Below are 25,136 nucleotides of genomic sequence, written 5' to 3'. Positions count from 1 at the left end.
ATTTATGTTACTGATTACCCCACTCAACTAACACAACTTTCTTACCGTAATAATTGTGGAGATGCAGAGGTACTCTCGGTCTCTAGTAGCAACATTACCCACATACTAACATTACCTCCCTTTCAAAACTGACTGTAAGGATTTTGCCGGCGCCGTAAGTTATTGATTAACATTTGCGAGCTGCTGAAACATACTTCGATAATAGATGGTAAATCCCAACCAATATTCACCAAATTTCTCCTTTGACATTGACTTCCATGGAATATTTTGGATTTCTTACGGTTCGTCTTACAAACCAACACGAGCAAATCCTCATAAAATTTCAGAAATATTCACAAATTTATAGAGTAATGAAAGAGTTTACGAAAAATGACTCTTATACAGTTAGTCTTTGCGCCCACATTTCTTCATAATGGTGAGAACATAGTACCAGCGTCTAAAGATCATCAATCGCCCATTTGTGTTTCTTTTTCAGTCTCTCACGAACCACCCAAGTTTTCCTTAGATTAGAACATGGCGAAGCGCGCCAAATCTCGCTAGGCTGAGCGTCGCGACGGAGGACCGACGCCACAGTAACTCACACTCAGCCACAGCACCATCGCTGCACGCTTGCGCTTGAAGATGATCTCTCTGCTGACCATCGCGCGCGCAAGAATATGTTATTTATTCCTCTCTGATGCTGCTGCCGGTGTGATCCACAACAAAATCGCCAGCATTGGTTTTCAATTCAGTCTATCGTGACTGGCCGAATGCAAAAGCCGTTGTGTAGTGACGCGTGTTCTCTTGTGCTGCGTTTCGTCTTGAAAAATTATTTACTAATCCTTCGCTAGTGGGGGTGCTTTCCAGCAATCAATCGGTTCTTGTGATAGGAATCTCCATCAGGATTGATAACAGTGCGACGCGACGCGACCAATTTACACTGAATGTTTCGTTAGAAGGTCCGGGAAGGTCTTCGAGGTGTGATATCATTCTGGATTCGTTTCGAGTGCAGTAGAAATTATGTCGACTTGATAACGGAGAACTGATATCGAACCGGCAGACTATTTACAACTCGCGTCATTTGTGATGAGCGTGGGAGGGTGTTTGATTTCTGTTTGATTCTGTACAAATATCTGACTGGCTTCTGTTTATGGTTCAGTGGTATGATTGATATCTTTCGTTGTAGCGCAAATTTGAAAAGTGTTATTTACAGCAGTGATATCAGTCCTTAAAATTGTTTCTGCTGCCGACAGTGACGAGGTAAGATATTTAGGTTTTTATGATCTTAAACAGTCTACGATACGTATCACATATATACTGATCATCATAGTGGATAAGCAAATGCTATGTCATACTGATGGAGCTCTTCACATACAATAATTTTTATTCGATTATATAAAATATATCATCAACTTTCAACGTAAATTAGGTTAAATGATATATCTTCGTCAAGCGTAGGACATTCATAATAAAATATGTACATAGTTTATTCAAATACCTACCTTCCTTTATAACCTATTATTGTCTTGTGTCAGCATTGCACGATTACTAGTGGTCAGAGTCCATAATTGAACCGGTGATTGAACCTCGAAAGGCCCGAAATCTGACCTACCGTTTACGAAAATATGAGAACACATAGGGCTACTGCTCCTGGACTTCATCTCATAGCTCCGATATTCAGTTTTTTTTATACTATCCGAAGCTATTTTAATTTCAACAGTGCATCTCAGCACTATTTGTACCTACTGATCCCGTTACGATCTTTGCTTGGACCCGTGCTTTCGTTTTGCGTTGGACCCGTTTGCTGAAGTGAAATTCCGACAAGCGGTGGTAATCCTGCAGGGACACCATTCTGAAAAAAAACCTCCTAAAAGGCCACGTCTCCACGCTCAGCAATGAGCATTCATAAGAGGAAGGGAGAGTCTCTGAATTCTCCACTTTCTAAGAAACAAGGTTTCAAGACCGCCCTGCCAAAGCGCGGAATGCTGGAGACTTCAGATATTCCTTCTAGCTCTAACATTGAAAATAATTCTCCTATCGAACTGAGCAATCAGTTTGATTTGATTCATGACGAAATTGAGCAAATTGAATCGAATCTACCTCTTCATTCATTTATTTAGTTAACATCTAAACAGATAACACTGAATCAACAATTTGACGCCACAATACACGGCTCGAGACCGCAACTCTCCATCCTCGAATGTGCCCCACGCTCGCCAAGTCGTTTTGCACCTGGTCTGCCCACCTTGCTCGCTGTGCTCCACGCCGTCTCGTACCTGCTGGATCGGAAGCAAACACCATCTTTGCAGGGTTGTTGTCCGGCTGCAACATGTCCTGCCCATCGTACCTTTCCGGCTTTAGCTACCTTCTGGATACTGGGTTCGCCGTGGAGCTGGGCGAGCCCGTGGTTCATTCTTCGCCGCCACACACCGTCTTCTTGCACACCGCCAAAGATGGTCCTAAGCAGACGTCTCTCGCATACTCCGAGTGCTTGCAAGTCCTCCTCGAGCATTGTCCATGTTTCATGTCCGTAGAGGACTACCGGTCTTATCAGCGTCTTGTACATGACACATTTGGTGCGGTGGCGAATCTTTCTTGACTGCAGTTTCTTCTGGAGCCCGTAGTAGGCCCGAATTCCACAGATGATGCGCCCTCGTATTTCACGACTGACATTGTTATCAGCCGTTAGCAAGGATTCGAGGTAGACGAATTCCTCGATCACCTCGAAGGTATCCCCATCTATCGTAACATTGCTTCCCAGGCGGCCCCTGTCGCGCTCGGTTCCTCCCACAAGCATGTACTTTGTCTTTGACGCATTCACCACCAGTCCAACTTTTGTTGCTTCACGTTTCAGGCGGGTGTACAGTTCTGCCACCTTTGCAAATGTTCGGCCCACAATGTCCATGTCATCCGCGAAACAAATTGGCTGAATCTGTTGAAAATTGTACCCCGGCTGTTACACCCGGCTCTCCGCATGACACCTTCTAGCGCAATGTTGAACAACAGGCACGAAAGTCCATCACCATGTCTTAGTTCACGGCGCGATTCGTACGAACTGGAGTGTTCGCCCGAAATCTTCACACAGTTTTGCACACCATCCACCGTTGCTTTGATCAGTCTGGTAAGCATCCCAGGGAAGGTGTTCTCGTCCATAATTTTCCATAGCTCTACGCGGTCTATATTGTCGTATGCCGCCTTGAAATCAACGAACAGATGGTGCGTTGGGACCTGGTATTCACGGCATTTTTGAAGGATTTGCCGTACAGTAAAGATCTGGTCCGTTGTTGAGCGGCCGTCAACGAAGCCGGCTTGATAACTTCCCACGAACTCATTCACTAATGTTGACAGACGTCTGAAGATCAGGGTTGTTAATCGATAAATTATCGTCGTTAATTTAACGCCATCTTCGATAACGATGACGATTGTACGATGATGCTTCGTTGACGATAAAGTGAGCGTTGATTTATCGTTATCGTTATCGAGTCTTCGTTGATTTATCGATAATTATAGAGTTAACTGTAATATGTATCGCAGGTAAAAATTAGAATATTCACAAGTTGGTTTTGCATTACGATTTTTAAGCATTGCCGTGAAATATTAAGTAACGCATTTGAATCTTGCAATTAAATTAGGGTTCAAGAGTGTCATTAAATTGATGAAACATATTCTTATTATCAATCATTTAATTTTACAGATAGTAGTAGTTTTCCATTTCTAGTTTTTTGAATAACAAAACATATCTGGAGAGTCCAAAAAACAGCTACACTGGCCGGCATAATAAAGTGCCCACTTGCCGTTTTTCATACAAAATGGTCAACTTTGGAGCTCTAGATCTTGGGTTCCCGTGAACCGATTTGGCTGAAAATTTTACCAGAGCTCAGATATAACTTGAATTTTAACATATCTAAGTTTCGACCATATTGATTCACAGGTTAAAAAATTATTGCGGTATTACCAAAGTGAATTTTTTGGCAAAAATTTATTTTTCAAATATCTTGAATTCTATAGGTTGTAGACTGATGACATATTCAGCAAAAACGCGTATTTTGCCAATACAAAAAGTTTGCTATATATACCTGTACACTTAGAGATGTAGTTTTCGAGGTATTTGAAAAACATTTTTTGCCAAGAATTCACGTTGGTATTACCGCAATAATTTTTAACCCTGTGAGTCAATATGCTCGAAACATAGATATGTTAAAATTCAAGTTATATCTGAGCTCTGGTAAAATTTTCAGCCAAATCGGTTCACGGGAACCCAAGATCTAGAGCTCCAAAGTTGACCATTTTGTATGAAAAACGGCAAGTGGGCACTTTATTATGCCGGCCAGTGTACATCTTCTCGATTATCCGATGTAGTTTGTCTAAGAAAAAATCATGATGCGTTCTCAGTAGAAGGGTAAATTGATATGTCTCCATCTCAGAGCAAGTCTGTCTGGTTAGCACAAATATCCGCGTTATATTTGTAGCCAGTGCCAAATATTTCGAACACTTATGTGGTGCTTAAAAGTCCTTCAAACCCGTAACGTAACACCGTCCTTCAAACCCGTAACCCGTAGTTGTTCCGAAGAGTGTAAGGCATTGAGCATTATTTCTATAAAGTTCCGCTTCAATCAAAATTCTCTCTGGTCAACCTGCTGCAATCATGGCCATCATTTGGAAAAGATCGGTTTACACAATTCTCGTCTTCTGTCAAAATGGTACATCATTTTTTTTTATAATCTAGTAACCACATTATCGCAAAATTATCGAGTTAACTTAAGTTAAATTATCGATAAATTATCGAACTCCGATAATTACTGAGTTGATGCATCTTTATCGTAGCAACCGATAACGTTGAAACAATTAACTTTATCTGCGATAACGATAAATTAACGATTAACAACCCTGCTGAAGATGATCTGGGATATCACTTTGTAGGCGGCATTAAGGATGGTGATCGCTCGAAAGTTCTCACACTCCAGCTTGTCGCCTTTCTTGTATATGGGGCATAGAACCCCTTCCTTCCACTCCTCCGGTAGCTGTTCAGTTTCCCAGACTCTGGCTATCAGTTGGTGCAGGCAAGTGGCTAGCTTTCCCAGACCCATCTTGATGAGCTCAGCTCCGATATCATCCTTACCAGCTGCTTTATTGGACTTTAGCTGTTGGATGGCATCCTTAACTTCCCTCAAGGTGGGGGCTGGTTGGCTTCCATCGTCCGCTGAACTGACGTAATCATCTCCTCCGCTGCCTTGACGTTCACTGCCTGTACACTCAACGCCGTTCAAATGTTCCTCGTAGTGCTGCTTCCACTTTTCGATCACGACACGTTCGTCCTTCAAGATGCTCTCATCCTTATCCCGGCACATTTCGGCTTGCGGCACGAAGCTTTTGAGGGAGGCGTTGAGCTTCTGATAGAACTTACGTGTTTCTTGAGAACGGCACAGCTGTTTCATCCTTTCGCACTCCGCTACTTCCAGGCGTAGTTTCTTCTCCTGAAAAAGGCGGGTCTGCTGCCTCCACTTCCGTCTATAACGTTCCACGTTCTGCCGGGTACCTTGTTGCAGCGCGACTGCCCGCGATGCGTCCTTCTACTCCAGAATCTGTATGCACTCTTCGTCGAACCAATCGTTCCGCCGACTTCGTCCCATATACCCGACGTTGTTCTCCGCTGCGTCGTTAATGGCTGCTTTGACTGTATTCCAGCAGTCCTCAAAACGGGCCCTATCGAGCTTACTCTCTTCCGGCAACGCTGCCTCCAGATACTGCGCGTATGCAGTGGCGACATCAGGTTGCTTCAGTCGCTCTAGGTCGTACCGCGGCGGTCGTCAGTACCGAACATTGTTGATGACGGATAGTTTTGGGCGCAGTTTAACAATATGTTCTGACGTCGAAAATGTCGGAGAAGTTCCGTCCATCCATCGTCCATCCACCGGTACGGGAGGCTGTGTTGGAAGTAGGTGCTGCGAATGGCCATATTCTTGGAGGCGGCGAAATCAATTAGTCGTAGGCCGTTTTCGTTCGTCAGCTGGTGAGCGCTGAACTTCCCAATAGTTGGCCAACCTGAGCGTCCAAATCTCTTATTATGATTTTGACGTCGTGGCTTGGGCAGCTGTCGTACTCACGTTCCAGCTGCGCGTAGAATGCGTCTTTATCATCATCAGTGCTTCCGCAGTGTGGGCTATGGACGTTGATTATGCTGAAGTTGAAGAACCGGCCTTTGATCCTCAACCTACACATTCTCTCGTTGATCGGCCACCACCCGATCACGCGCTTTTGCATATCGCCCATCACTATGAAAGCTGTTCCCAACTCGTGTGTGTTGCCGCAGCACTGGTAGATGGTATGTGTTTGTGCAAAGCAAGTAATAGTATATGTCTCCAAATCAATAAATATGTATTTGTATGTGTATAGTTTTAGACAAATAAATCAGTTGATAACTCAGCCTTGCCATGGCGAGATGGCACCGTACGTTGTCCTATTTTTATTTATTTAATCACACACACAACGGTAAATGGGTCCTGCCCGTGCGCGAACAGTATGATTACCTCTGAACGTTCGCACCATTGATCTCTTCCAACAAACCTCCTGCAGCGCTACGATGCCGAATACACAGTCCTTGAGCACATCGGGGAGTATGCGTGTGCTCCCGATGAAGTTGAGAGATTTGCAGTTCCACGAACCGAGTTTCCAATCGCTAGACCCTTTTTGTCGCAGTGGTCTTCGCCGATGGTTCCGGTCCGTACTCTCTTTTTTGATTGTTCGTTGCTTATATTTTTTAAAGGCTGTATTGCAGGGCCTGGCACTAAACCCCCTAAATTTCCGGAGGACCATTCCTCCTTATTTCCGGTGGACCATGGTGAACAGTTTCACTTAGAGTTCCTCGCTGGCACTCGGACGATGATCAGCCGCCCCTAACATGGAGAACAGACGCTGTTGTGAGCCGATCCTGACATGGAGAACAGACGCTCAGTAAGATTTGCACCGCCGGAGGGGAGCAAACCCCCCCTTCCCTGTCAGCATACGACCATAGTTCCCACCGGGGTTGGTTACCCGATCTTCCCTAAGGCTGCTCGTATCCCGGCCAGCACCACGGGGAGGTAGGGATAGGAGTTGCTGGGTAAGAGGCTAAGGACCGCGAGATGGGGTCTATTTTATTCCTTCAGGTACGCTTTACCCAGCATTTGCCGTGCCATTACATAACTGAAACTTATTTAAAATCTGGTCTTTTCATCAAAAGAGATCCACCCTCAGCATGGTATTGCTTTATAGCCGCGCGTCTTACCACTAGGCTAAGGAGGGCCCCTCATAATATGATAGTATATATATATATATATATATATATATATATATATATATATATATATATATATATATATATATATATATATATATATATATATATATATATATAGTGTTAAGAAAACACGGAACATCTAGTCTAAGAGATAATTAACAAACAAAATTATTTAAAAAATAAAATAAAATAGGCACAAATACTACACGTTTGTCATACCTCATGAATTTAATAAGCTTATAAATCATAAACTGAACAGCATTTTTCTATCATGGTACATTCGATGGTACATTTGTAAAATCGTACGCCACCTTATTCAATATGCTCTATGCAACAACAAGCACTTCAACCCTATTATGCTCGTTCCCAATCTTCCCAACAAATGAACTGAACTGAGCAATATGGGGGTGACTATCATAGCATTGAGTATCGCACCGCTGCTGATTGAGGCGCTGAGAGCGGGCGGTAAAATTCGCGAGAAAGACCCCTTCGGCAAGCGGACGTGCCGGAATGGAAAATCATCAGTCGCTCGTCAGTGTGGTGTTTGTGTTGTGTAGCCGTTCTGGCTCCAGAGAAGAAAAAGTGCATTTTCCATGATAAAAGTGAGTAGTTTGGATTTGAATTCACATTTGACGAAACTATAACCATTTACAGTGGCCATATTAGATTGAATTGCGATACTGAATAGCATTAAAAGTATATTAGTTGTGCGATAATGGTCCTGCAGTTCCACAAGCAGAGTATCGATTATTTTCCTTTGCGATGACGAGGACCCATTTCGAGTTTTCCTTTCCGTATGTTATCGCGAGAGAGTGATCCGTTGCTGGCACCCACACGAAAAAACACGGAAGATATTCTCCCACTGTACCTACCAGCCACAGCCACAAGTGACGGTGGAGTGGCATGGTTGTAAACAAAATATCTCTCAACTCAACATTCTTGTCCTTCTCCCAGGACTGAGTGCGCGATGGATTCTGATAGCTACTCTCAGGTTCGCGAGGTAGGTTAGTTGTAGGTTTGTTTAGGTTTTACATCCATGAATGTCTTTGTGCGGGGAAAGTGGTGTTGGGTGAAGAGGAGGTGAAAAATTAGGTCATCGAACGTTGGTTGGAGCAGCTTCGAATGTTGGGTTGAGATAACCTACCCGTCATATGGATGTTGTAAAAATGGTAAATCTTTCAAATCATAATAATAATACGATTGATTTTGTCGTTAATGGATAGTGTATATGTGAAAGTAACAGCTCCACCTTTGCATGATTATACAGAAAGTTAGTTTAAGGTATACGGTTTATGAGCACAAATTCGTATAGTAAGGTACACCGGGGCAAGTTGAAACGGTTTTTTCAAAGTTGAAATTCGAAGTGTTGTAAAAAATCACCATTTGGTATATTTTGAATCCGTTTGCGGTGTTTGCTAATTCGGGCCAAATATTATATATAAAAAATATGCAACCTTAACAAACTTGTTTATAAATATTTTTTATATTTAAATTATTTTTTTATATGCATCGTTTCAACTTGCCCCGCGAATCGGGGCAAGTTGAAACACTGTGTTATATTCAGACGTAAGCTAATTTTGCCGTATTAATAACAAAATGTATGTACTTAGTGACACTCAAGAAGCACGAGGTTGTAAAGGTGATTATAAAACTGCCAGGATTCGCATAAGAGTCCCATGTAAGTTTTTGACGATTTTAATTTTCTTTCGCTAAAAATTGTCTCCTGTTTAAGAAAAACTGATGAAATAGTAGGCTTTGTTCTCGAAATTTGAAAACAAATCCCACTTTTGTTGTCTCACTTGATATTTACTCTCATAAAAATCAGATTTCAGATTTTGATAGGTACTCTTTTACACAAAAAATAAACTTATGGTCCATTTAATTGTCCCAGAGCAATAAATAAGGATAAAGAATTTTTTTGTCAATAATTTGGAAAGATACCAATTTTTTTCAATTTAAGGTACACCGGGGCAAGTTGAAATGCGGGGTAAGTTGAAACGGAAGCTTTAATTCAGATAGGAAAAGACCGAATGCTCTGATATTTTTTTTCAACAAACTACTCGTCTAAACGCACCTTCTGACTGCCATTCCCGAAAGATTGCAGCTTTCAAAGGCAATCGCTGCCATTGTTTATTGTTCGCCCTTTGCAAAATCCAAAACAACTATTTGACATGCCAATGGAACAGGTCTCAAAACAATGTTTGGAAGCGTTTTTTAATCAAATTTTCACAGTAGGTAATCATTCAATGTTGCTTTCCTCCTACTGGTGACCACTCGGATTACTTTTCAGGATGCTTCATTATTTGGTTCACTTGTATATTGCGCAGTTGATTAATTCGATTGTGGCTTCTTCACAAATGCACATTAACTAACCAGCCATCATATCTCTCATAAACTCTTCGATTGGAGAAATAGGCAGCTGGGGAAGTGAAAGGTGGAACTAACGAAATGTTTACATACTCTATGTTTTATTTTCCTGAGAGTCAGTGCTCGTAGATTAAGAATCTCAAAACTGCAGTTTAAGCATGACCCCTTTTCATTCTAGTGGAGATTGTAGGAGGGTTGCATTCATGACGGAATGGGCGGAAATTTATTAAATTTATGTTCAGAAGTTTGCATATTTTTATAAATTTGTGTTTTTCGAATGTATGTTTTTTGAAACCATGCTGAATTCTGGAAAAAAAATTACTTTTAATTGCAAGGGTGACGTTTTGAATTGTTGTTTCAACTTGCCCCGCACCACGCATTTCTATTTGCCCCGATGAGTTGAACATGCAGAGCAATATCAAACAATCAAAATACAAAAATTAAAACGGGTCTTTCATCGATTTTTCATTATCATTATGCTTATTCAACATTGAATGATTACCTACTGTGAAAATTTGATGAAAAAACGCTTCCAAACATTGTTTTGAGACCTGTTTCATTGGCATGTCAAATAGTTGTTTTGGATTTTGCAAAGGGCGAACAATAAACAATGGCAGCGATTGCCTTTGAAAGCTGCAATCTTTCGGGAATGGCAGTCAGAAGGTGCGTTTAGACGAGTAGTTTGTTGAAAAAAAATATCAGAGCATTCGGTCTTTTCCTATCTGAATTAAAGCTTCCGTTTCAACTTACCCCGCATTTCAACTTGCCCCGGTGTACCTTACATACTTTATAAACCCACCGCATTTTGGAATAAGGGTAAAATTGACTTTTATCTCGGAAAACTATATGGCAAGGATCGGATATTTAATATTCAACAATTTCTTCATTTACAATGTTATGAAAACTCATATGTGAATATGTACGTTATGTGGAAGATATTGATTTGGAAAATGTATTGGAGGTAACCACTTTCCCTTCGATGGGACTCGAACCCATGACCCTACAGTACGCTAGACTGGTGCTTTAACCAACTAAGCTACGAAGGACCTCCGTCGGCCTTCGCAACCTAGCGGCTACTGAACGAGCTCGAGATTCCCAAATTGGACGCATAGTCAAATCACTCGCAATCCATTTCTCAAGCCAAAACTTCCACATGTGTATTGTACACGTCCACATTAGAGGAGCGTGAGTATTTAGAATGTCTGGCGGCTATACACATTTTTCATCAGCAACGGTACTGATCAAGTGAGGTTGTGTAAGCTATTTGCCAGTCGGTCGTCAAGCTCAGACCCGGTACATAACAGTCGTCTCCGTCCATTGCTGTACGTTACCAGTCACGCAGTCTGCGGAGTGTCCGTAAATCTTCTTCAACCTGATCGATCCACGCTGCACACCTCGCCTTCTTGTGCCTGTTGGATCGTTGTATAGAACAATTTTTACTCCAAGTGCGGGTTGGTCCTCCACAAGCATTGTTCAGGACTCGTGTCCAAGGAGGACTACCGTCACCTATTCAATGAGGGAGTCTGTTTGGTATGGCGGCGAACTCTATTCGATCGGATTCTTTTTTGGAGTCCAAAGTACGTACGCTTTTCTGCCACGTTGCGTCTCCGTATTTGTCTGCTGATATCGTTATCGGAGGTCAAGTGAGCCCAAGTACACATAATAATGAAAATGAACTGTAGTCGAGTGTAGTTAACCCATACTCACACTATATTGGATACACTTGGCTTGACCAATTTGCAGAATGCAGATTTCCGTTACCATTTTCTAAAACAATGGAATGTCTTATGGTTTGCGTTCATTTTTTCCATAATGTCAGCGAAAGTTGTACAGAACTTTACTCTTAGGGCCAATTTCTTCACCTCCGCTTAGTGCTTAAACCAGGTTTAATCGTATGGGTAAGCACGGCTTAAGAGTTAAGCGGCGGTGAAGAAATTGGCCCTTAATCACACCAACCACAAGAAAGTTTGCCTACAATAGAAACGTTTTTTTATCACTACAAATTTATGTAAGGACGTGGCCGACGCTATTTTTAATTTCAAATATTATTCATTATTCAATTTGTATTATGAAACTAGTCGACCCGGCAGACGTTGTCCTGCATAGTAGGCGAGAATGTGCGTTCCGAACTGCCCATGCAAAGTTCGCATACAAATCACAATTTTAGTTTTTCACGATTTGCTCAACTTCACTCGTAATTTTCGCATTAGGAAATATCATATAAACCCGTCGGAAACTATAACGAATGTTTCTGCTGAAGAAATGAAAAAAAACCATCCAGCCGTTTTCGAGTTATGCGGATACGAACACAGACCATTTCATTTTTATATATAAGATTGGCTAATTAGATACATTATCGTTTGATTACCATTCTTGAGTTTGTTTCAATTTTGTTCGAACTACAACCTCCGAATTATGAATAATATCGCAAAAATGTCAATTATAATGCACGTGCATCACTTAAACACACTCCACATACTTTGTAGTACATTTTCTACGTATTTAGCTTCAATCATGCAAACAAAAAAAATTGAAATTTTGTATGAAATTTTTTTCCCGTTTTTGGTAACATCCCCATTTTGGCAACTTTAAAATCCGGTCGTGTTGCCAGAATCGGGAAGGGACTGTAATAATAACAGGCGTAGACGATTGGCTTTTAATAAAAAAGTGGGTACAATTTCATGTCTCAAAAAAAAAAAAAATCAATAAAATTGAAGTATATTTGGATTTTAAGTTGTAAACTCTATATAGGGAAATTAGTTACCTTTGCAAAACATCTTTGAGAAAATTCATTCATTTACATATTTTAAAAGCACATAAAAGAGGTCAAAATTGAGCTTTTGGAAGATAGGGTAGAATACGGCTTTGGCAGGGTGCGACATTTGTTGGCACCCTCAACAATATTTGCGTTTTCCAGCAAACAAACACTATTTATGACCATAAATTTGATTCAATCACACAATTTCAAGTCTAGGCTTTCATTTGAATAAGTTGTTTGTGTAAAAGTAGCAAGATTTGACGAATTAATCACCGAAACAAATTTGCACTCACGAAATCCTTGCCATTATTGCATTGCCCAAGAAAGCAGCAGACGAAAAGCAAACTATTACTTACTTTTTTGGATCGCCTGTTTCTTCTCTTTATCGTGTACTAGCTTTATGTACCCGGCCTTGCTCGGAATTGCCAGTTTGATTCGCAGTTTTTTTTTTCACAATCGGAAAATGAATAAACCAATTGGTCAACAGGATAATTGCGTTTTCTTATCGATACTTCATCATTTGATCAAAAGAAGGCAGATTTCATTTGAAAACATTGACTGATTTTTGAAGAAGAACAAACCCATAATCGCCATATTCCGGGCAAACGTCTATTTCTAAAGAAGGAAAAACATCCACCGATGCCTTATTCCGGGCAAACGTCTATTTTTAAAGAAGGGATCACATTCACCATCCAGAAGGAAACACATTAATCATTGCTTTTCACGTTGGGCAAACCATGATTTCGATAAATGGTTGAATTGATCGATAACTAAACAATACAATAATGGGTTCAGAAGTTAGGCTGGAGCATACACACAAACATACAAACATTGAGTTTTATATATCTCGGCAACTTATTCAAAACGACGTATGTGATTTTGTAAACAAAGATGCATACGTCGATTTGTCAAATATGATGACACTCCCACGCAAACCAACACAACGAACATGTAGCCGAAACCTTCCCCTACCTGTATGTGGCGATAGTTTGCGTGGGAGTGCTATCAGATTGCAGAAATCAACGTTTAAATTTTTGTTTACAAAATCACATACGTCACATACGTTGAATAAGTATCCGAGATATATAGATAGCTAATAGCTATATGTATCCGGCTTTGCTAGGGACTGAAAAGTAAATTATAGAATTAAAATGTCCAATGCTGTAGCACAAAACCCACAGAGGTAGATCTACCGGTCATAGAATCAAACCTTTGTATCAATATATTTTTATATCTTTGTTTGGCCCTTCCCCCTTTTCAATAAACATCTTCAAAAAAAAGAGAATAAGTGTACCAAATCTGGTTGAAATTTATCCTGGGAGTTACACTGAATTGCTCATTTTTAAAGACAACCCTTCCCCATAACTTCCCTTTTTCCAAAATGACCCTCCACCTTCTTTGTTATCTTCTCCTTAGGATAGAAAATGTGTGCACCAAATTTGGCTGAAATCGGTCCTGGAGTTGGGTGTTACACTGAATTGCTCTTTTCTAAAGACAACCCTTCCCCTTACCCTCCCTTTTCCCAATGATCATCCCACCCTTTGTTATTTTCTCCTTAGGATAGAGAATGTGTGTACCAAATTTGGATGAAAGCGGTCCAGGGGTTCAAAAGAAACACTGAATTGCCTGTTTTCTGAACAATACCCCTCCCCAGACCCTCCTCTTTTCCCAAATTACACTTCCATGTGATCGACTTCTCTTAGTGAATATGTGTACAATATTTGGTTGATATGGGTACTGGAAGTTGGGAGTAACACTGAATTGCTCGTTTTATAAAGACAACCCCTCCCCCTATACCCTCCCTCTTTTAACAATGATCGCCCCACCCCCTTTGTTATCTTTTCTTTAGGTTTGCGAATTTGTGTACCAAATTTGGTTGAAATCGGTCCAGGGGTTCAGAATTTACTCTGAATTACCTGTTTTCTGAACAATACCCCTCCCCCTTTCCCAAATTACACTCTCATATGATTGTCTTCTTATAGTCAATATGTGTACAAAATTTGGTTGAAATCGGTCTTGGGAGATGAAAGATACACATAATTGTTCGTTTTCTAAACAAAACCCCTCCCCTTTCCAAATGACCCTCCCACCCCCTTTGTTAACTTCCCCTGAGGATAGAGAACGTGTGTACCAAATTTGGGTGGATTCGGCCAAGTGGTTCAGAAGTAGTTAGCGAACATACATACATAGATTGGTTTTTATATATATAGATGATACGACAAATTAGGTACGTAAACTACTTTTTACACTTTATTACCACTTGATTATCACCACAAATAGCAAATTTATCCAATATTTGCTCTATGTTTTACTAAATAAAATCGGGACTGTTCGTTTTCTTTGACAGCAGCGCACTTCGGAATAGAGCGAGAGAATGTGTTTGTGAGCATATCAAACATACGCTAAAAAAATACCACGCACAATTCCATGTGATTTGATTTTAGCAAAACTACGAACAAAATATCCGGCGTTGGCATTTATTTTAAAAAAGTATTAGAATACAAATGCTTCTATTCAGATTTTAACTCAGACCATGAATTATATCAAAAGTGATAGCCACACCGTAGTATTTTAAGCCTTATGTGGCTGACAGAACCATTTTCCTTTTGCAACTTTAATACTTTCCAAGCTCATCAAAAAAATCATAACCATTCCCGTTCCTACATAGCGCATTTCAACCATAAATAATTGCCTACTTTTAGGGTATTATCAATTATTCAACTGTGAAACGTAGTGCACGAATGAGGAGGCTCCAGCTCAATCTTATGTATATAGACTTTGTGATAGACTTTTGCTTACGCGTGAAGACTCTAAGGCATCACAAAAGACAAAAGATGTAAATCTTGGCAGCGGACGAAAAGTATGTAAGTTCCCTTCTCCAAAATGGCCAACATTATTCAAATAGGTTAAAAATGGTAAAAGTTATGAAATTGTCAATATCTGGGTACACGGGTACCCTATCTGCCATTCACGTCTGTTTTTTGTTGGCCGCAGGGGTAAAATTTGTTTTACAATGTGTTTAAATGTTTTTGCCTATCTTCCACATGACATAAAATTGATGCCAAGGCTAAAATTCATGTTTTGTTTTAAGCCAGTTTTGATAATTAATAAAAATTTCTTCCAAAATTGAGTGAAGCGAGATGAGCGTGTGGCCGATTATTATGAATGAATTTTACTACTAGAGGATATAAACAACCAGCATCTGGCACCAATACATTGTTAGTTTTCTACTTCCATGTCTAGTTGCTGAAGGGAGCAAAATCATTGCTGATAATAGAAATTGCTATGCCAATAGAAGAAACTTTGACCTGTTACTTTATATTAAATTTACTAAGTTTGTGATAAAAGATATTATATTAAGTGAACACCAATCATCAAAGGAAGAGCATACAATTGTATACCAGTTGAACTATACCTGTGTTTTAGTGTAATTATTCATTATTTTTATCATTCAATTTGGCGAATGTCTTAGACTGCCAAGAATAGGTATTTTTCCCTAGTTATTTTTATCAATTCACATTTATTTGCGTTCAATTGAATGCTTTGCAGCAGTTTTGGAAAAAAATTTTTTTTCGATTTTGATTCCGTTTTTTTAAGGGGTATTGTGTATAATATGCACATTAATATATGAATATTAGTAAGTATAATTTGGAATTGCGTTACATCCCCCATAACGCTTTTTTGTCCGATGTATCCCTGGGGCCATCGAAGGTACCCCCAGGTTGAGAAGTGCTGCTATAGAGGAATTTATATAAGTATTTTTGAAGTAATTTCCGCCAAAACTCCTGGTGAAACTTGATGAAGAGAAGGCAGGAGTATTTGTTGAAGAATGCCATGGAGCGAAATTTGGGTGGAAGTAGGGGAAGTTGCGGAGACTTGATCCCCGGTGAGACTTGATCACCCCCTGTTTTATCGAGAACTAAAGTAGTTTTGTTCCAGCGTATTTTTTTAGTATAGATCTCTAGACAAATGACCTTTCCCAGCAAACACAAGATCCTATATCATAGCGAATAAGTGTAGGCCATATTTGTGCACTTTGCATGCAATCAAATGGAGAAATGCGCCTATATCGCCTCCACCTTGTACACTTATTTGCTAGCATATGCGACTTTGTGTTGGCTGGGTTATGTGGTGAGTTATTTTTTTAATTGACAACCTTATTTATTTTGCAGGGCAATTTGTATGTTTTGACCTCCCTAAAGATTTTTTTATTGGCCACGCAAAATTTGAACAATTTTTCATAACAATGACCACATGCTTTCGTTTTTTCACAGCACAAAGCCAAAAATATGCTTAAGGATCTTAATGTCAACATTCTATCAAAGTTTTAGAATATTTGGACTTGAAGTTATTGCCTCAATATGGGGACACTTGATCCCCCATTGGTCACCCATACAAAAATTTGGCGAAAAAAATTTAAAAACAAATGTAAATCTGTTCTCAGGCTCTATTTTTTTTTGTAGATTTGACAGATTTGATGAAGGATTGTCTGGAAAAATTATCATAGATAGGGGATCAAGTCTCCCCAAAATTTAAAATAACATAACATTAAAATAACAATAACAAAAATCGTTCATGTATACGCACTGCAATTCGAAAATTCCGCGTATTTTGAAGGAAAAATATTTAAAAAACCTGAGGGCACCTTTTTAATTTTATCAAAGCAAGTTCTTGGAGAGGGATCAATTTCCCCCGAATATTTTAAAAGTCTATTTTTGACAGCACTCCAAAAAATCGATTGTGTATCAATAACAACAATATTTTAAGGACTGTCATACATCAGTAAAGTTAAATACTATATTTCTTAGAGAGTCTTTGTGGAAATCGCGTATGTTTATTTACTTTTGGCTGTGTTACATAGGAAATCAGAAAAGGGGATCAGGCCTCCCCAGTCTCCCCTACAGGAAAAAAAATGGAACTTTATGTAAATGTTTCAGTGGGGTGCCGGGAGAACTTCAAATATATAATTTCCAGCGGAATCTTCGAGTGCATTCCAGAGGAATTTTTGAAGGAATTACTGGAGAATTCCAAAACTATTTTCCTGGAACTTCTTGGAGGAATGTTTTGGGAAATACCTGGAGAGATTTCCGGAGGAATCCACAATTGAATATCCATAAGTATTCCCGGGAATGGGTAGGAGTTGCGTTAGAAATTATATTTGAGATTCGAAAGGCGTTCAGTGGAAATTTCTGGAGAGTTCTCGGAGTAATTTATGAAGAGTTCTTGGAGAAATTTCTTGAGGTCCTCAAGGGAGAATTTCAAGAAACATTCATTTAGAAAAACTGGTGGACATTCTAGAGGAGTATCCGTCTAAAATCTAAATAATTCGCAGGTAAGCTTCTGGAGGAATTCACGGTGGAACTTCGTAATAGCTTCTTTGGAACTTCCAGACGAAATCCTGGTGGAACGTTCCGAGGAATTCCTGGAGAAACTTTCTGATGAAATCCGGAAGAATTCCTGGAGGATTTCCTGGACGAAATCCTGGAGGAACTTCCAGACGAAAGCCTGGAGGAACTTCCGTACGAAGTCTGACGAAATCCAGGACGAATTTTGAAACTGACTCACTCTCACTGGTGGATTCTTCAATGTCGGATAAATTGGCACACTCCTTTCACATCTATTCTCTACTCAATGAACTGTTCATTCACAACCGGAACAGGGGGAAACGAAATGTCTGCCCAGCGAGGTCATATAATCTTGAATGGACATAAATCCAAAGCCAAACACTCAGAAATGACTCAAAAACCGGAAGGCAAATCGCCTTCCTTTGAACGCACGGAGGACGAGGCTTGGTGGCTGCTGATCAAGCCCGGAAAAGCGGAAATACTCACAAAATACTTGGGACCTTATTGTTCAGGAAATGATTGTCCAGAAATAGTGAACCACTGGTTTCAATTTAACTTAATTCTATTTTAATGAGTTTCGTGTATCCTAGCTAGCTACACTGTCACACTTGATAGGGTACTTGCGTGGAAGGGGGGGCATCGTCATACGATATCTGAATCCTCGGTGCCTTCGTTGAACAGCAAGTGGCCATTGCTTGATGCTGGGGTACTGGCGGAGACGGACCTCGTTTGCATATTGGAACTAGCGGCGACGGGCCGCTTTTGGTTGAGCTTGATGGCCGGAAACGGTGGGCGACGGGCCGTGTTGGCATGCTGGAGAGCTTGGGCTCGCTGCATCGGCGCGATCGCCGATTCCAAGATGGCCGATATGGCTTTGGATGTGGTCTAAATAAAAAAATTTCCGGTGTAACATCAGACGAATTTGTACAATTCCATTTAATTCCACCATTTGGTTGTACAAAGTTGTGGAATTAAATGGAATTGTACAAACTCGTCTTATGACAAGTGAAGATATTCCACTAAAAGCGCACAGTTTTTTTTATCACATGTGCAACCCCTTGTAGGCAAAAGTGGGTAGAGTATTTTACATTCAAAAGAATTGTCCAATGTATTGTAGCTCGAAACACTCAATTGTGATGAACTTAGAGATAAAAAAAATCACTAAAATAACTTGATTTCACGATCAAAGTCGAATAACTTTTAAACCTTAGGTACATTTTTATTTTGTCATACTCATAAAATAGTAAAATGGCTTAAAAAGGTACACACATAAAACTTCATAAATTGATAAAGTTATTTTACCTATTTTAAACCTATATTCTTATTTACTAATCGACTTGAGCTATATGATGTGATCATTTGTTTTATTTTTTTTAAACGCCATGAACCATCAAGCCTGTTTAGAATCTCAAGTTTTTGTGCCTGTTTTATTCATATTCTATTTATCAATCAATTCATATCATAGTATCAAATAATACACAGTATGAACTGCAGCTCCCACAATTTTAAAGATGGGGGTATCGTCGCGGTTTGCTTTTACTTCATCCTCGTAAACCCGCACATAGTTAAAACTTTTTCATTACTGTCTGCGAGGGAACTTAATTGGATAATGTTGCCTCTTGGACTTGGTCTACCAGTGCAGGCGAATTTCCATGGAGTCACGCGATGGCCATATATTTTTGCAGTCCACAGTGAGTACGACTCTCCGTAGACTTCCGTTTTATGACACATGTGCTATGAAAAATGCATTGGCTTCGGTACCGCTGTCGAAGACGTCCGTCGCCATTCGCGTCGTGACGTTAGCCACTCAATCCTTCTCGACGAGTTACAGTTGTCGAGACGACGCGACGATGGATACCAACGGTGTCTGAAAATCCAAGGCTACGACGTATATTTTATTTCATTTTCATGATTAAGCCGTCCAGTTCCAGGAATGATGGTGATGCAATACAGTTTTCCATGTCTAATAAGCGAGCAGCGTCATAAAGGCATAAAGGTGATGTGAGCGTTTTCCGCTGCTGATGGAACGGCATCGCTGCCATTCATCAAACTCGAGTTCTTGCGCCTAAGAATAGCACATTTTCTGTGTCAAGGTTTATCGGCTTTAAAACAGAGCTGCGGCGATGCATCAACTGCGAGAAGAAAAGTAGATTCGCTATGTCCAATTTGGGATGAATCATGGGAAAAACTCGCTTGTGAAATGTTTATTATTACACGTATTAGTGAGAGAAACTCCATGAAAGTATTTTTCGAAATGGAAAAATGAAGATAGGTAAATCATATTTCAGTTTCACATTTACTGTCTTACTAAATTGAAACGATCGTTATCATTTTATAAGAATTTTCCCCAGAGTGCAATCCGAATACGCTGAACGTCAGCTATCGTATTGCTTTTGTCGTACGCAATGTTTTACCGAAAGGCCAGATTATTATTTTTCAAAAAACGTAATATTGGTAGGGTATCGATTGATGGGTATCGATTGATGAGTACCGATTTATTTTAAAACATCGTATGTCTAAGATGACGATGTTTCAATAATTATAGTAAACTCTCAGCAAGTAAAGTAAAATATGTGTTCTAAAATTATGGCCAAATTACGAGTTAGAAACCTTATTTTGGAATTGACGAAAAATGTTTGAATATTAAAACCGTTTTTATTTTCGTCTTTCTTATATAAATCTTATTGCAAATTTTTTTCACACGCACAAGATAGGTACCATCACTACAAAGAGGATACTTTTTTTTCTGTTTTATACCAATGTGCACCTAATTTTCAACGCATCGTAGATACAAGTCAACACGATTCGAGTTGGGATGGGAGTTGGCCTTCTATCGTTTTTTCCCTATTTTTCCCGCACCATCCCGGCCGACCTATGTGTATGCATTAACAAACAAGTGGCTTTGGATGGTGCCGTGCTGTGCCGCTCCGTTTTCGGTGAGGATTGGGAACACAGTAAACATTTCCCAACTTGTGAGTTCTAAACCTACAAATAGACGGGAATGCGCATGGTGGTTGTGGGGTGATATTTTAGAATTCACTCCGGATGGCCACGGGCAAACTAAAATTAAAACTTTGTTGAGGAAGGTGGGATGGTATTGCATGTATCGTTGGTTGATTGTAGCCGGTAGTCTTCCATATTTTGTTTACGTTTCATAATATCGATGATCGTAGAAGAACTTGGCTAGAGATTGTGAAGTTGGTGTTGATTTGTAAGTTTCGAGGAGGCCGTGGCCCCGGGCCCCCACAATACCTCATGTACCAAAACCAAACTTTTATGTACATTTTGGGGCTTTGCAAACTGTCGTCTTCGGGGCCCCCTTCCAGCTAAATCTGGCCCTGCTTAAAAGCGGGAGGAAGTGACTCCAAACCCGTAGGTTGCAATATCACTTTCCAACCCGATTTTTTGAAATGTGTGCTGCCTAATTCTTCATATTTGGATCGTAGCTCTCCCGAAATCATTCCTTTTCCCTGGGGTGAATATGTAGTGCTAACAGGAGCATACGTAAAAGATCTCCATCCTGGATGGCTGCTCGCTTTAGCCTTGGACTGGGCCGAGGTCATTTTCGTTTTCCTCTATTTCTTTTTCGAGTTGAGGCTCGCTGCGAGCCCTAGTTCTACCTCTGCTGCAATGTGCTGTCAGTTTCAAGCTTACAGTCGCTTGCAGCAGATTTCGTTTTTGTTCTTTCGTAATATAGGGTTAACGGCTCAAACCTTGGACCTTTATGCTACGGTTGAGCACATTTATCGTTATTAATCTTCATATATTGCATTTCCAACCAGAATTATTCCACCAGCCGGCTTGCTTACATTTGGTTTTGACGCCAAATATCAATGTCCGCAATATCTCATTTAATTCAGCGAAAGTCTCGAGCGAAATGGACAAAATGTCGGCATCATTGTTCCTATCTGGTGGATGATTTTTCAGCCCACTTGAGACGAGTGATTGTTGATTTCGAACATACAAAGGATCAAGGATGGGTTGCTGTTTATATTACAAGTCATTTTGCTTGCGTTTTGCGGAATAAAGGCAGCATGCAAACAAATAGATAAAATCAAAACATCTTATTGAGCGTGGATTCTAATTAGTTACATGTATGATACTACCACACTGACTGTGAGAGTGTGTTGAAGATTCCCTCAAAAGCACGCTTACCAGGGACATGCTAGCGAAAATACTATTATATGATTCATTTATTTTCCAAATATTTACCATATTTGCAAGTGAAGGAGTTTAGAAAAATGAAAACTTTATTAAAAACTGCAATTTGCAAAGGCTACATGTTCTAGCCCTCATTGTGTGCCTCAAAACAAATTGCATATGTTAATTATTGGCGTTATGTAATTTGCCCTCCTTAGCCGTGCGGTAAGATGCGCGGCTACAAAGCAAGACCATGCTGAGGGTGGCTGGGTTCGATTCCCGGTGCCGGTCTAGGCAATTTTCGGATTGGAAATTGTCTCGACTTCCCTGGGCACAAAAGTATCATCGTGTTAGCCTCATGATATACGCATGCAAAAATGTTAACCTGGCTTAGAAACCTCGCAGTTAATAACTGTGGAAGTGCTCAATGAACACTAAGCTGCGAGGCGGCTCTGTCTCAGTGTGGGGATGTAATGCCAATAAGAAGAAGAATTTGCGAATAAAACTTAACCGCTGAGTGGATTAACCTGTTTTACAAAGATTCTCAGCAACCTAATCGCAAGCATCGGATATTATATCTGCAGCTTTCAGTTATTTCCTCCAGTACCGGTTATTGGTATGGACGTTTTGATTTTATAGTTTCACCTATACTAACGTAGTGCTACAAATCGAAAGCGCATCCCAAGTAACATTTCAAGTTTTATTCCACTCTTGGAATGGTTTTCAAGATCAAATCATAATAACTAACAATAAACTCGTTATTATACGACAACCTTATGATGACCACTATAAGAGTAATATATGGCCAAGTGGCCCTCTCTAGATAACCACTATAAATAAAAGATATTTTAGTTACAAGATAAACATTGTCGCTGTCCGGAACATCTTTTGCTGGTGAGGATAGGGGATCTAAATGTCAATGAAGGTAAAATACATACGATTTGACAGTTAGGTACCACACATGTTTCGGACAGCAGAACAAAGGGAACCGAAGCGACAATCTTTATCTGGTAACTAAAATAGCTGTTCTATAAACCTCTTATAAGAGTATTTGGAAAACCCTTTTGAACCACCTACAAAAAAGGGAATTCGGCTGCGGCAGCTGCCAAGGGAAAACAATATTGTGGAAAAATAATAACAAAGTGGACTATTGATGAAAATCATGATGAGGATGTCAACAAAATAATATTTATCAAGGTTTGTTTTTCAATATACGTTCTTTGAAATAAGTTGCGCGTTCGATTGTATAGTGAAAGCTAGGTAAAACATAAGATTGCATACCATGCGCTGGCAAAATAATGTAGTTTAGCGCTTTTAATTAAAAATAATTACAGTAGACGTTCGATAACTGCAAATCATTTAACTGCAATGCTTTTTAACTACAATTCGATAGTTGCAAAAGTTTTGCAGACTGCTAAACTTCAAACTGATGTCAAACTCAATGACAGCTGCATTGCGCTGCACATTTAGGTCAGGTGCACTTTTATTGCATCTGACGTCGATTGACAACCGTTTGACGTCTAGAATGCGATGCAGTTATCGAACGGCATTCGTTAACTGAAAAGTAAACATTTTGCAGTTATCGAACAACTACTGTATAATATCAACATCATAAACGGCCACCTAATCTGTTGATTTTCCACCCAATTTTAATCATTCAGCAGGAAAAGTGTTCTACGCGATGTAAATATCATTTATTTATGGATTTCAGCGACAAATATCACCGACTTAAAATACTTCTCTACTTCCAATATGGCCATCATGAAATCTGAGCAGAAAAATGTTGCTCTTATTTTACACTGTAATAAACTCTTTGCAATGCAAATATTCTTATTGGAGTTGTTCATTTGACCACATTACGGCCAAATATTGTGGCTTTGATCGAGCATTGAACATAGGGTTTATTAAGCTCTTCAGCACAACCGTGGAGATCAATCGGCATTTGACGTTTGAAGCTTTTTCAGCAGATAAGAGCGCCAATAAATGAGCAAGAGCATGAGCATGAGATGACCGTACAATTCGTAGTTGCTACTCCGTGATTGACCAGAACTAGTGAAATTGCACAGGAAACCAACAGGTGGGACTTGGGATTAGCACTCCATCGTCAATGTGCACATTCCGAAAGCTCAACTTTTTATGGGTCAACAACGGCGCCGGCTACGTACTTACGATCATCGAGGAAGGGAAGGAATGTTAGTGTAACAACCGTTGTTTTAGTGACCGACGAATCGTCTACATCTCTACGGTTGTTACGGGAAGGAGTATTGTAAGTAGGGAGAGGAAGTGTCATTACTTAGGCTTTGGTCCGATTCGCGAATTAAAATCAAATTAAACTTAAAAGTGACAGTTGGGAAATTATGAAATCCCAGCAAGACCAACAAAACATCTATCAAAAATGATTCAATATCTGCCAAAAGTAATCTTGCTCTGTGAGCAGGTTTATTTGGAAATGTTTGAACTGTCACTTTTAAGTTTAATTCGACTTTAATTCACGAATCGGACCAAAGTCTTAGATCAGAATTCACCTTGGTAAGTGATGTAATGTGTAGGTTTTTTTAACGTAGTTTTTTCTGCGTGAGCGAAGTAAGAAGTGAGAAATAAGAATTCAGAAATGAAAAGTGAGTAGTAAGAAATTAGAAGTGGGAAATGAGAAGTTAGAAGTGTGCAGTGAGCAGTGAGAAGAGAGGAGTGAGCCCGAGGAGTAAAAAGTGAGAAATGAGGTGTGTTAAGTGAAAGTTGAGATGTGAGAATTCAAAATTGTTATTTTAATCCTTATTCTTTCTAACTTCTTCTCCATTCTTTCTTCTATTTTCTTGCTTCTTCATTATTTTATTCCTATTCTTTCTTTTGCTTTCTTTTTTATTTTTTCTTTCTACTTCTCACTCCACAACTATCACATCTCACTGCTCACCATTCACTTGTGACCTCTCATTTCTTACTTCCCACTACTTACTTTCCAGTTCTTACATTCGGCCAAATGATCCTAAACCAATAATATTTCTACATGCTGTAAAAAGTGTTTAATATTTTGAAAAAAAAATATAGATATTTTCTTTATCTCGATACCTCCTCGGGCAGAAGCCATTATGTAACAGCATAACAAAACATGATATGGACTTGATTGCAGGCCTGGGAATTGTCGCGTTTGTCAGTGACACCTGACAAGATACATAAAAACATGGTCAGTCAAAAAAAACTTGTCAACTTCCAGTTATTCGTCGCACGACTGGATCCCCACGACCAGATGACAACTTTTTCCAACCGCGACAAT

The 25,136-nt window shown here is 39.8% G+C and overlaps 1 protein-coding gene across 4 annotated transcripts in view; it reads left to right on the top strand.

The window, feature by feature from the left end:
* The first annotated feature begins 731 nt into the window (after nucleotides 1-731).
* The window catches only part of LOC134209659 (uncharacterized), a 90,330-nt gene continuing 65,925 nt past the window's right edge, over nucleotides 732-25,136 (top strand). Inside the window, exon 1 of one of the 4 annotated variants that reach the window (XM_062685663.1) lies at nucleotides 732-1,239. The gene's annotated coding sequence lies outside the window, so the exon portion shown is untranslated. Of the gene's footprint in view, nucleotides 1,240-7,725; nucleotides 7,858-7,958; nucleotides 8,256-8,334; nucleotides 8,425-25,136 lie in introns of those variants that run through there. The other 3 variants (XM_062685664.1, XM_062685665.1, XM_062685666.1) reach the window with 3 other exon arrangements.

The sequence above is a fragment of the Armigeres subalbatus genome, chromosome 2, assembly GCF_024139115.2.
Source record: "Armigeres subalbatus isolate Guangzhou_Male chromosome 2, GZ_Asu_2, whole genome shotgun sequence".
NCBI classification, from domain to species: Eukaryota; Metazoa; Arthropoda; class Insecta; order Diptera; family Culicidae; genus Armigeres; species Armigeres subalbatus.
Note: the sequence above shows the minus strand (reverse complement) of the source record. Positions and strands in the feature narration are given on the sequence as shown.